General features: G+C 46.3%; 1 pseudogene; it reads left to right on the top strand.

The window, feature by feature from the left end:
- Positions 1–5,378: 5,378 nt before the first annotated feature.
- Positions 5,379–6,001, top strand: LOC115938536 (mitochondrial import inner membrane translocase subunit Tim9 pseudogene; annotated as a pseudogene).
- The last annotated feature ends 7,827 nt before the right edge of the window (positions 6,002–13,828 follow it).

The following is a 13,828-nucleotide window of genomic DNA, read 5'->3' as shown; positions in this document are numbered from 1 at the left end:
GTACACTCCTGTGCCCAACACGAAACTTTTACTAAATGTGAGCTAGCTGAATGAATGAAAGAAATGTGCTTTAGAAAGTAACATTAGGTACCTCTTTTAAGATGGCAGAAAAAGCACTTCTGTGCCTTCCAAATTACCATAAAATGACAGAAAAGATGTGGGGTTTTTTTAAGTATAAAACTATACTTATAACTGGAAGGGAAAAAAGAACAAGTACCACCAGCAGATCAGACATTTGAGGAAATTCCTACAGATGGGCTTGGAGGGGGGAAGACGAAGCAAAGGAGGGAGAAGCAGGGCGGCTGAGAGAAGAGTGGTCTTCTAAGGAACCTGAGAAGCTCCAAGTTCAGAGCCAGATAGCTAACCCAGGGCGTGGACATGGGCAGGGCATCCACTGGGCAAAATGTTGTCTTGAAGGCTTTTTCATGTGTGTGGAAGTAACATACGGGGCACTTACAGCACCAAAGAGCGGGGTGGTAAATGGGCCTCTGGGGTTGCTCAGTTTCTACATCGTACATGGACGTGGTACAGTATTAATGCTAAATAAACTGTGAAAAGTTTGAAATGTGCACTTAATCCCTAGAGCAGCTGTTCTCAAACTTCCTGGTCTCAAGGCCCCTTTACATTCTTAAAAATTATTGAGTGATATGGAAATGTTGGGGTTTGGAGCGAATGTCAAGGAAGAATTCTTGAGACGTCTTCAGTGCAAAAAGTGGTTTTATGAAAGCACAGGGACAGGACCCACGGGCAGAAAGAGCTGCAATGGGTTGTGAGGCAATTATATACTTTCAAGGTGGGAGGGGGTTAGGGGTAGTGTTAAGTCTCTAAGGAATTTAGAAGTAAGGTTTCCAGGACCTTGAGGGGGTTAGCTATTGTTAGGAAAAGTCATTTATTGGGTTAAGCATCTGCCTTCAGCTCAGGTCATGATCCCAGGGTCCTGGGATCGAGTCAGGCGTCAGGCACCCTGCTCAGCGGGGAGACTACTTCTCCCTGTCCCTCTCCCCTTCTCCTTGCTTGTGCTCTCTCTCTCTCAAATAAATAAATAAAATCTTAAAAAAAAAAAAAAAAGGAAGAGTCATTTATCACTGTCTAGTAAAACCTTAGTCATGAAACCCTTCAGATGTGTATTAGTGGGCCATGTGCTTGGAGGATGACTGCTAACATATATCTTGAGGGGGTAGAGATAAAGTTAGTTTCCAAAGGAATTGTTATACGTTAAAGCAGACTTACAGGATCCCGGAGGTCAGGATAATGTTAAGCTAAGACCGCCTTCTGCTCTTAGCAAAGTATTAACATCGAGGCAGTTGAGTTCCTAAAGGAAAGTCACTCTGTCTGTTTCAAGGACTTGTCAATAGGCTGTAGGCAGTAAGGAAATTTAATGTTTTCTTTTGCCTTTGTTTCTCACATCACTGAGGACACCAAAGAGCTTTTGTTTGTGTCTGTTATATCTATCAATATTTACCATATCAGAAATTTAAAGGGAGCTACTTTTAAATATTAATCACTCAAATATCACAGTAATAACCTCATTATCTGTTCAAATAAATGCCCTGTTCTCAGGAAAAATAACTACTGTCCAAAACAAAAACATTTAATAAAAAGAGGCCTTGTTATACATTTTGCAGATCATTCTAATGTCTGGTCTGATAGAAGACAGCTGGATCCACCTATCTACTTTTGCATTCTATCTGTTGTGAAGTATTGTTTTTGAATACATGACAAAAATTTGGCCTCCTACAGTTCTACAGTCAGACAAGGCAAGAGTAATTTACTGCCACTGGTCCATAAGTGAAAAAAATGACTGTCACCCAAAAGATGAGAATCACAAAACAGGGGGACATGCGACATAAGAAACAGCTATAGTTGAGGCCCCTGGGTGGTTCAGTTGGTTAAGCGGCTGCCTTTGGCTCAGGTCATGATCTCAGGATCTTGGGATGAGCCCTGCGTTAGTTCCCTGGAGCTCCCTGTTCAGCGGGGAGCCTGCTTCTCCCTCTCCTTCTGCATCCCCCCTCATGCACTCTCTCCTCTCTCTCTCTCTCAAATAAATAAATAAAATCTTAAAAAAAGAAAGAAAGAAAGAAACAGCTTTAGCCACACAAGAGCCAGAAGAAAGAAAGGAACCATGAAAGAAATGAAGACCCTGTTGCTCAAGCAGCAAAGCTTTAATAACTTAATATGATGTTTTCTTCTCCACGAGTCCAATAACATCACTTGGTGATTCAGTTAAACACACACACCTCACTGTTATAAATGCTATTTCTAGGTTTTACATTTTTATAACCAACCATTACAAATGTGGAAATGTTCTTTATAATTACAGAAAAAGATATAAATTTTATAAACCTCGAAAAAGTAAAAATAATAATCCAACCAACAAAAAATGAGAAACGAAATGAGGGAAATGGATAGAAGAGTAAATGTGCCAATGTCTTCTTTTTTTCAGCTCAGGAAGCAATAAGTAAATGATTAATACATGGATAACTTGGTCAAGAAATTGAGGTACAAATATATGACTTAAAGGAAATGAAAAACAGAAATCATAAGCAGTGAGTATCTATGGAAAGTGTGGGTGAAGGCTTTAAATTTTATACCATTCTTAATTGTTTGAATTGTTTTTTACTGCATGGAGTACTTCTGTGATAAAAATACTAACTTATTTTTTATGTAAAGAAACAATTAACAATTACTAGAAATATTTTTAAAGTAGAATGGGTTGGGGCGCCTGGGTGGCTCAGATGGTTAAACGTCTGCCTTTGGCTCAGGTCATGATCCCAGGGTCCTGGGATCGAGCCCCACGTTGGGCTCCTGGCTCGGCAGGGAGCCTGCTTCTCCCTCTCCCTCTGCTTCTCCCCTGCTCATGCTCTCTCTCTCTCTCTCTGTATCTCTGTGTCTAAAATGAATAAATAAAATCTTTTAAAAAATAAATAAAAATAGAATGGGTTTTTGTGCTGACCTAGAGTTAGGAATCCTGTTTTTAACTCAACTTCATTTTTTGCAGTGCCAGGAGAAGCCCGTGGTTTCGATCACAGTTTAAATGTGTTGGATGGACGGGTTACTTAAAGAGAGTGAAGCCTTTCATAAAATTAATGTCTGTTCTTAAAATCTATGTATCTTCTAAGAGAAATTAAAATTTGGTTTTGCTTTGTATTGCTCTTGACTGATAACTGCTTAAAATAAACAGGGAAAGTTACTGAGTCGTGGCTTTCTGCTTTAAGTTAAATTCTATAAACACTGGGATTCATGTTAGAGCAAATTTCTCATCTGCATCAGATGTAACTAGTGAGGGCTCCTCGGCCACCACCACCTTCCAGTTCATCAGAAAGCACCTGAGTCCTATAACTGCTCCCAGGGACTGTTTAGGAAAAGAACACAGCAGACTTTTTTTACACAGCCCAGGGCTTTTTATACCACTATCTTTTCTCTTTCTTTATGTCTGTGAAGAAGAAAACATTCACACAACAAAATAAAAACAAAGGAAATGTAAATAGGACCTTTCTCCTGAGAAGTAAAAACACATGGCGTTTCCTATTGAAGACTTTTGCCAAACTATTCTAAAGCGCACCACCATCACTACAATCCGCACAGTCCTTTGATTAGGTATTAAAACTCACAAAGAAAAAAAAATTTTAAGAATCAGATTCACTTATACCTGATAATGATTGAAGAGCAAAAAGAGAATGAATTATACTTGGGCATATATATTTCTTTAAATCCTACTACAATTATTTAATAGTCTGTGAATATAGAACTATCTAGTGTTTAAATTGTTATCCCGATGAGATACATTTTGGCCAGAGAAAGGTTAAAATGAATGGAAAAATATCCACCCCATAGGAAGTCAAGACGTTCAATCAGGCCAGACCAGGGTGTAAGCACCACCTAGTGGCACCTTCCTCAAATTACAAGAATAGTGCTTCAGCGCATTCTCCTTGTAAGCCCCGATCTATTTATTACAAGATGGCAAGGACTGTATTTTTTGTGTCTGGCCATGGATAAAAAGCACCCTAAGGCAGTAAGAAGTTTTCAAGTCTCCTAGTCAATCCGTTCACAGCTAGGCAGAATGTATTAATCATATTTTTTTCTTTTCTATATCTTACAATATTCTAACATCTTAAAAAATCTTGTGTGCTGAAGAAAGATTGACACCACCCCCCACCCCCACCCCCAGGGGTTAACCAATTCTTAGAGATAGCAGAGGGCTGGCCAGGAGCGTACTTTTCATATGTAAACCAGCTAATTCTGAATCTGTCCCCCAAATCACCCCTTTTTATCTAACCCTCACACACTAAGCCAATGTTTCCCTTGTCTAAACTGTCCCAGGGCCAGGCACTAGGCAACTAGAGAACACGGCTATAGCCCAAAGCCCACCAGAACTATTCCAATGAGCCAATCCTAAACTCCCTTGCCCTGTTTTTCCCACAGAAAGCCCCATAAAGCGGTGGTTCAGGCTTTCCCCTTGCTCCTGCTTCTCCTCCTGACCAGAACCTGATGCTTTCCCTGTGGTCATGTGTGGCATGGGATCCCCACCCCCCTTCTTCTGGGAAATGATAGCAAATTCCTTCAATGTCATTGACCTCTTCATGTCATCATGCATTCCCCTCCATAAATGAAGATCCTATGGGTACAAACGAGACAGGATCCCACTTAATTCATTTCAGTGAAGAATCACTTCCATTCCAGTTTCTAGGGCACCTTCATTCATAAAATGTCTCCATTCCCCTTTTTACAAATGGGCAGCATTTTTGGCCCAACTGTCATTTTGGGAGTTGCAAACAGGGCTATAAAATGGAAAGGGAGAACAGCAAAGAGGAGAGAGCAGGAAGGGTGACAGTGTCCACACGAAAGCCTCAGACTCAGCTCTGTCCCTTCTTCTCTCCCAGATTCCAGGACCATAAGCCTCTTTTCTTCTGCCATCTCCAAAAGTTGGTTCTGTCCAGGTACCATTGGTGGCTTGGCAGTGAAGCTACCAACTGAAGCTTCAAGACCCTTCACTTGCATGGAGTCCCTTCCAAAGATTACACCTAATTTCGTTATTTGTAATTTGTATCTTTTAACCAAAGACAATCTCTAAAATCGGACAAGCTTCATACTCTAGAAAAACTGGGAGGGCAAGGACGGTCATGGTCCAGGGACCTCTGATGTGAGCCCTTCTCTTCCATCCAACCATTCTGGGCCTCAGTTTCCTTATCTGTAAAAGGAGGGGCTAACAGGGTGGGTTTGTCTTTTTTTTTTTTTAAGATTTTATTTATTATTGGACCCAGACCCCCCACTCCTAGACTCGACTGGCAGCACAGCCCCCCAGCCTCGCACTGGTGTCAGATGCGAGAGCCTATGCTTAAGTAAGAAATCAGTCATTGGAAAATTCAAGCAGAGGTTGGACAACTAATTTTCTGGAACAAAAGGAAGCTCATGCATCAGAAAAGGTGACTAATAAACATACCAGTAGAATATGGCTGCACAAATACCAGAATCTGATCAGATAAAACAGTTCAAGGGATTTCTTGGAACCTACAATAAACTTACAGAAACCTGCTTTTGGGATTGCGTTAAAGACTTCACAACAAGAGAAGTAAAACCTGAAGAGACCACCTGTTCCGAACATTGCTTACAGAAATATTTAAAAATGACACGAAGAATATCCATGAGATTTCAGGAATATCATATTCAGCAGAATGAAGCCCTGGCAGCCAAAGCAGGACTTCTTGGCCAACCACGATAGAGAAGTCCTAATGGATGGACTTTTGATGAAAGATTGCCAGCAGGTGTTGTGATGGAAATGAGGATTCATCTGATAGAATCCCCTGAAAGCAGTAGCCACCATATTAAACTGTCTGTCATAACTTTGGCAAATGGAAACAACTGCAGAAACAAAATTGCTATTTACGGAGAATAATCAAAATAGGAGGTCTTATTGTTCAATGAAAATAATAAGATGCAACATTTGTTGAGGCCTTAAGATTCAGCAGCTTGGTAATTTCATTAGAAAAATAAACCACTGTTTCTTAAAAAAAAAAAAAAGATTTTATTTATTATTTATTTGAGAAAGAGAACACACAAGTGGGGGGTCAGGGCAGAGGGGGGAGAGGGACAAGGAGACTCCCCACTGAGCAGGGAGCCCAAAGACATGGGGCTCCATCCCAGGACCCTGGAATCATGACCTGAGCCGAAGGCAGACGCTTAACCGACGGAGCGCCCCAGGTGCCCCAGGGTGGTTTTGTCTGAAGTTCCCTTTTCCTTTCTCCTCAGCCATATTCATTTCTCTACATACTAATAAAGCAATACCCTCTAACCTCCCATGTGGCCACTAAGGCTCATTTTACATATTGGCTTTTAAAGATTCCAAACCAGGCCTGGCAAATGCATGGCAAAGTCAGCACTTAACTGTACACTGGCTAATGGGGGTGCAGAAAACAAGGGCAAAGCTTTGGCAATGAAGCCTGACACCAGTGCTCAAAATAATATTATAATCTAGAGACAGGCCACATTAAGCTCAATCCAGAGCTGTACTACCATCAGCACTTGTGGCTCCAGCCTATCTCTGCCCCTCTTCCCATGTGTCCTCGGACAGGCCATTCAACACCTCTGGCCTTGTTTCTAGACCTGCCGAGCAAGGCGGCTGGGCCACAGGTTTCTCCGGGCCCCTCTGCCTCTCGTGCTGGTACTACCTCCCTGCTCACCAGCTGCCCACACTTGACCAGACTCTCTTCTTTACTCTTACCATCCTAAGCTAACCTAGGGAAGCCACTGAAGTGAGAAAGAGAGCAAAGGATGAGAGGACAGAGAAGGGAAAGGGAGGGCAAGGGAGTCAGGCAATGCTGGGGCCCATTCAGGTCAGCTGTGCCCCCCCCCTGCCCCGCTGCCCCGGAAACCAGCCTGGGAACACCTCCTCCCACACTCAGGCCAGCTGCCACGGGCTCTACCAGGGCACCAACTTCCTGGGTCTGCTTCGGGCTCTTTTCCACGTGATTAGCTCAGGCCAGCCAGACATTAGCACCCAGATTTCCTAGAAAGGGGTCCTCATGGACTTACTCCTACAGGAGCTAAGTTTCTGGAAGAAGGCTGGATGGGGAAGAAAGAATACAAGTCACTCATACTAGCTAATCTGCAGCTTTGGGTGACTTGTTTACATCCCATTGCATAACCCAGCCTCCCTTTAGGTTTCTCTGGAGACCATCCAGCCCTGGGAGAAGGAAGACAAGAACCCTCAGATTAGTTAGAGGCGTTCTTTATTCCATAGTAATTATGAGACTTCAGGTTTGTTTGTTTGTTTTTTTAGATTTTATTTTTTTATTTTTAAAATTATTTATTTGACAGAGAGAGAGCGCACAAGCAGGGGGAGTTGCAGAGGGAGAGGGAGAAGCAGGCTCTCCGCTGAGCAGGGAGCCTGACGCGGGGCTCGATCCCAGGACCCTGGGATCATGACCTGAGCCGAAGGCAGATGCTTAACTGACTGAGCCACCCAGGCGCCCCGATATTTCAGTTTTAAGATCTCCAGCAATAGATATTATTGGAGATCCCGACGATCATATGCACTCAGTAAATACCTGGCTGGGCTGAATTTCCTCACTATTCTCAATGCTAAAAGCACTTGATCTTGCTGGACATCAGACCTCACCCAGCACGTCAACTTGCCATCTCTCCCTGCAGGCTACATGCTTTCTCCTGCCAGCTTAATCTTCCCGACACACCGTATTGCCACCACAGTCCTCTCTGTCCAAGGACTGGCAGAGACAAGCATGGGATGTAGGGCTGTTAGCCTTCCATCGCCCTCCCTCTGGCTCCAGCAGCTCCTTAGCTTCCCAGGCCCATGCTTCACAAACAGTGTGCTCTACTGGGCTTCAGTGTGAAATCTGCCTCGTCCAGCCACTAAACACACACAGTATTTACGGCTTGCCATGTGACAGGTTCCGGGCCAGATCCTTCCCCATATGGCATAAAAGCCTGAAAATCAGGTGCTCCCTCCCTATCTCACAGCTGTGGAAGCAGACAGGGATCCCTGAATAACTTGCCCAAGGACCCAGCACATCCGGTGGCACAGTCAGACTTTGGAACCCAGCCCCTCGGGTTCAAGTCCACTGCCAAACCACACCTCATGTTAGTGAAATGCTCGAGGACAGAGGGTCCCAAAACAAGACTTGCTCCTGCCAGAGTCTCAGCAGGCTCTCAAACACACACACACACACACACACATACACACAGGCGCGCACACGCACACACACACACTCTCAAGCCACTCTGCACCCATCTAGGTCTAGAAAGTGTCCCGTCCTCCTCAGTGGACACCCACCCAGCAGGTTGTCCTGGACAAGGTCCCACATTCTGGCTTCAGCCACTGGAGTAATCCTGGATTTGGGACTTAGGTCTTGGCTGACTTAGGTCACCCTGGATTTGGGACTTAGGTCTTGGCTGACTTGGTCTGACTTAGGTCCTGCATCGGTTTCCCCACTGAACCTTCTGATTACTTATTTTACTACAATATGGAACAAATACATACTCCTTACCTTAGTTTTATTATTAGCCAACATTTACTGGCTTCTTACTATGAACCAAGCACTACACTGAATATTTACATGAATTATCTCTTTAAGATTTTATTTTTATTTATTTATTTGAGAGAGAGAGAGTGAGCACGAATTATCTCTTTTAATCTTTGTAACTCCCTAGGGTATGTTTTATTATTGCAGCCATCTTATAGGTGAGGAAACAGAGGCTTACCTAAGTTAAATAACTTGTCTAAGGTCACAAAGTGTTAGAGTCAGTACCCTTGACCACCAGATTATCAACCTGATCTACAGCCTCTTCTCAGCTGGTCCACTTAGTACTGATCAACACACACACACAGCTACTCCCTCTGGTCTCGAGACAATTAAAGCAGAACCAAGAACCCATCCATTCACCTCTCCACCTTACTCACAAGCATCCCTACTCTGGCCAAAGTTCTTGAGAGCTACTTTCCAGTCACAGTGACCAAGAGAAGAGCAGATCCAAACTAAAGGATTTGGCATGGGGCTGCCTTATTCCTGTGTTCTCCAAGCTCCAAAGCTCCTAGTAGAATTCCTGACTCCCGAGGCTAGAGTAAAGGTAGAAGAAGGTTCACAGGAAACTTCCAGAGGGCCAGCCACTCCCAGAGGTTAGCGTCACACATGTTAGTTACCCAACCTGCTATCTGTTCTCCGCACAGGCATCTGATTTACTATCTGGGTGGCCCTGTTCTACCACCGGCGCCGGAAGCAAAGAGCAGAAAGGATTAAAGCTGGGGCCTTGGCCACAAGCACACCTGGGTTCCAAATGGCTCTGTTTTTTTCATCTGTCCAACCCAAATCATCCTATTTCCTCCAGAATGTGGTTGTGCAGATGAAGTGAGCTGAGGCAACGTTAAATGCTCATTACGTAGTAAGTGCACTCCGCTCAGCCTGGGACATGTTTCCTAGGTTCACCACGTATGTGCTCTGCTTCCACCAATACTTCAGCACATAATGCAAATGGCAGCCCAGTGAGCTCCATTAAGTAGAACCAGCACTAACTGAGTACCTTCTAGATGCTGAGCACTAATGGCAGGTACTGAGGACACGACAATGGATAAGGAGTTCACAGCCTTCAGGGAGAGAGGAGAGAAACAGCCCGTTTCCATGCCACACAGTTAAGTGCGGAGGGGGAGAGCATGCAGCTCGAGCAGGGGGAGCTGAGTCAGAGCACAGGAGGCCTTGGGGGCCAAGATAAGGAGTTTGAGCTGAATTCTGAAGGCAGTGAGAAGCCACGGAAAGGCTTTAAGCAAAGGAGTTGAATGCACAGCTTCACACTTTAGTAAAGGATCGTTTAAGTAGTGATGTGGAGAAAGAAGTAGGAGGGTAGGGGCACCTGGGTGGCTCAGTCAGTTAAGTGTCTGACTTGAGCTCATGATCTCAGGGTCCTGGGACTGAGCCCCTCATCCGGCTCCCTGCTCAGCTGGGAGTCTGCTTGTCCTCTTCCCCCCTCCCCCTCCCCCTGCTCCTCCCCCTGCCCGTGCTTTCTCTCTCTCTCTCTCAAATAAATAAATATTTTTTTAAATTAAATTAAAAAAAAAAAGAAGTTAGGAGGGTATGAATCACCCAATCCAGAAACGGTGCCCTGGACAAGACAGTGCAGGGAGTCAGAGGAAAGGGACAGATTTCAAATGTGTGTAGATAGTGAACACCAAAGGCCTTGACATTGAACACTGTCCAGCCCCTCAGTGTTTGGAGAGAGAGGTGATACAGAGGGCTTGCATCCACCACAGTTTTAAAAGCAAGCCTCTCTTATGGTAACTGAACTTGCATTTGGCTACCTGCTGCTTGTTGATTTGGTTAGTCAACTAACAGTCATCATGTTCAACCTGATCTACAGTACCAGGCACTGCCTTCGGTACTTGGAGGGTTCCAGTGACCAATCAGTTGAGTGAGAAGTATCAGCAAGGACCACCGGAGGGGGAAAGACACAAGCACAGTGCCCGGACAGTGGTGACCTCTGTCTGGAGTGTGGGGCACAGAGAAGATGCAGGCTCGAAACTCCCGCAGGATCAACCTGTGCAGGGCCTACGCTAAGGAGTTGAACTCTAGGTGGTGGACACAGGGAGCCACTGAAAGTTTTTAACAGGGGAGAGAGGGTTGCAGCTGAGCCTCCACAGATCCCTCTCACAGAGGGAACCCAGAATGTCTAACTCCTCTCTTTTTTTAGACTCCCTGGGGACAAGAGCCTCCTGTTTTCCATCTTGGTATCTTTTTCATGCCCTATCACAGCAGCCACTATTCTGGAAGTGGTCCACAGATAACATGTCAAGTGTGTAAACACTCACGTACAGTCTTACATATCCAAAGAAAACACATGGCAAGTATGGTGAGAAGCTGGTCAAGCTCACTAAAATGGAAGACCCCTGATTAACCAAGGGCTCTCTACAGGTCCTCGGCCACACTAAGAACGAACAGCTCTGGGCAGGCATTCTGAAACATCTTTGAGGAGCTATGCCAAGTCTCCAGTCCCTCACTTCTCAGCAGCATGGAAACTTCCAGGGCTGAGTGTGAGGAGCTGAGTACGAGGGTGCAGGGGCTACAGCCCGGGGCCTGCCTGGGAGAAGAGGGGCAGTACCTTGTGCTGGGTACTCGCCACCTGCCAGCCACCATGCTGCATTTTTCCCATGTACCTGTAAACTTGAAGAGGGCGTGACTGGCCAGTTTGCATTCCCCCACCAACTTAGAACCCCATCTGCCTCACCAGCCTCTGCCCTTTGGCTCAGGACACCCAGGTTCTGGAGCCTGCTCTCTGGCAATTGTGTGAGGCCTTGAGTTGATTTTCTCCCCTCTCAGCAGGCTCATTCCTCCCTTTATGCCAGAAACCCTCCTGCCCTTTTCTACAAAGTATAAGAGAAATCGAAGGGACAGTGAAAACTTCAAGGCTGAGTGATCCTTCAACAGCAAAGACTGGTGCAGGTAGTTTCCTGATAAATACCGAAGCACGGCTTTTTACTTTTTAAGGGATTCACTGTATTTCTGCAGAGAGCCACTTCAATTCCATAGCTATGTTGAATATTTACTATCTCTAATGATCAACAGGGGAAGGAGAAAAGAAAAAAGAAGAACCTGCAGCCATCAGGAAATCCAGAAATCCATTCTGATGCGGAAAACCAAGGCAGAAGAAAAATTATTAAATTTCATTACTACCTACAGCCCATTGACAAGTCCTTGAAACAGGCAGAGTGACATTCCTCTAGGGACTCAACTGCCTTGATGTTAATACTTTGCTAAGGTCAAAAGACAATTCTAGCCGCCCCCCACCCACCCCAACCCACCCCCCACAGGGTCCTGTAAGTCTACTTTAACATATAAAAATTCCTTTAGAAATTTCCTTTATTTCTAAACCCCCCAAGATATGTGCTGGCAATCAACACCTCCCCCCGCCCAAGCATATGGCCTATTGGTGGATATACATCTGAAGGGTCTCATGACTAAGGTTTTATTAGACGGTAATAAATGACCTTTTCCTTGCCCAATAATAGCTAGCCCCCTCAAGGTCCTGGAAACCTTACTTCCAAATTCCTTAGAGAATATCCCTAACCCCCTCCCAACTTGAAAGTATATAATGGGCCACTCCTCATGATCCTGGTGCAACTCTTTCTGCCCACGGGTCCTGTCCCCGTGCTTTAATAAAACCACCTTTCTGCACCAAAGACATCTCAAGAACTTTTTCTTGGCCGTTGGCTTCAAACTCTAACATCTCTCCTACATCACACTTGGCTTCAGCATATATGAGTTATTTAGAAATAAATTTACCTTCTTACACTGCTTTGATTCAATAGGAAAAGGAGTTTATATTATGTGAGTCCTCACTCTGTTCATGGAAAACCTCCATGGGGCAGGGAGGGATGCCCAGGATTCAAAATCCACTACAAAAAATACCAGATTTTCTGCACACAGCTGGTTAACAGTTGGCCATAATATTTTCTTAAGTCAGGATACCAAAATAAACTTCTGAGATAATTACTTTTAAAATAGGGTACTGTAATGTTTCCATTCAGCTTCCTGTCTGGTGACCCCTCATTCCCTCTCAGACCCCCACACCACGCAAGCCTACCTGCTGGGCTGCCTCATGGAAGAGTTCCTGCACTTGAGACATCTGGGCCGTTCTCCTGGAAATGGGGTCCTGGCAGTCTGGGTGGGGAGACCCCTCTGGAAGGTAAACACCATCCTTGGTCAGGCTGGCTCCTCTTCCCTCTGTCCTTATGGTCCATCCTTCCTGTATACACCAGACACAGCCCTGACTGAGGAAGGGACCTTGTTCTACCCCATCTGGAAATAGCCCTTTCCTCTTTGGTACTCAACTATATCCCGCACACCCTTCAGAAGCTCCCTGTGCTCAAACCTTGCTGTCCTCCAGCCACAGCTGCCCCCAGCAGTTCCTTCCCTGAGCGCCTTCAGTATGGGGTCAGAGCCAGCCGCCAGGTTGCGCAGTCCTCGAGGACACAGTTGGACACTCCTCTCCCATGCTCGTGAGCCCCTCTGTCCACAGCACGGGCATCACTGGCTCACTAGAACTGGTTGCAGGCGGTGAGTGAATGTCGACTGGACCAGGAGCAGAGGGGGAGTTTAGGAAGTTCTTTTGGGGGTCCCCTCTGGAGCAGGGCCAGAAAAAGAGGACTGAGCATCATTATCAAGGCTTGGTTCTCCTCAGAGGAGCAGTCTGCCCTTGGCATCAGAGCCAGCTTTCCTTGGGGCAGGGACCTTGTGCGCCGCTGGTGTGCCCCCTTCCCCAGCATAGGGATGGGACAGAGACAGGGCTCTTGACATATTGGAAGGAGGAGGAAAGGGAGAGTGAGGGGAGGTACGGCGGCAGAGTCTGCCATGTGAGAAGAACATGACCAATGACAGCAGCCAGTGAAGGCGAGGAAGGGAAAGCGCCCCAAGAGTATTCTGAGGAAAAGGGCTGGGGAGCAGGGAGACTGCAAGCATTTGGCGGGTTGCGGAGACGAGCAGGGTGCGAGGGGGACCCGGAAAGGTCCCGGCGCCCCTCGACCCGCCGCCCACGCGCAGACCAGCGGGCCCTGGGGGAGGCGCGCTGGGCATGGCACGACCCCCGCAGCTCCGGCTCTTGGTCTGCGGAAAAGGACCCCCAGGTTCGGGAGCCGGAGCCCTGACCCTCTCACGTCTCGGTCAGCCCCCCCGCCCCACTTCGGCGAACCCCAGATGGAGCAGCCCACACCCGGCTCTCGGGACCCTGGGGAGAACCCACCAGCCCTCTTCTGGGCCGGGCGGGAGACGCGCGCGTGTCCGAGTGCCCGAGCACAGACGCGCAGGGGCACACGCGCACCAGGTGACGCTGG

Source organism: Leptonychotes weddellii, chromosome 1 (assembly GCF_054177405.1).
Source record: "Leptonychotes weddellii isolate Sample4059 chromosome 1, ASM5417740v2, whole genome shotgun sequence".
Classification (NCBI taxonomy): Eukaryota; Metazoa; Chordata; class Mammalia; order Carnivora; family Phocidae; genus Leptonychotes; species Leptonychotes weddellii.
The sequence above is the reverse complement of the archived record's forward strand: the minus strand, read 5'-3'. Positions and strand labels throughout refer to the sequence as shown.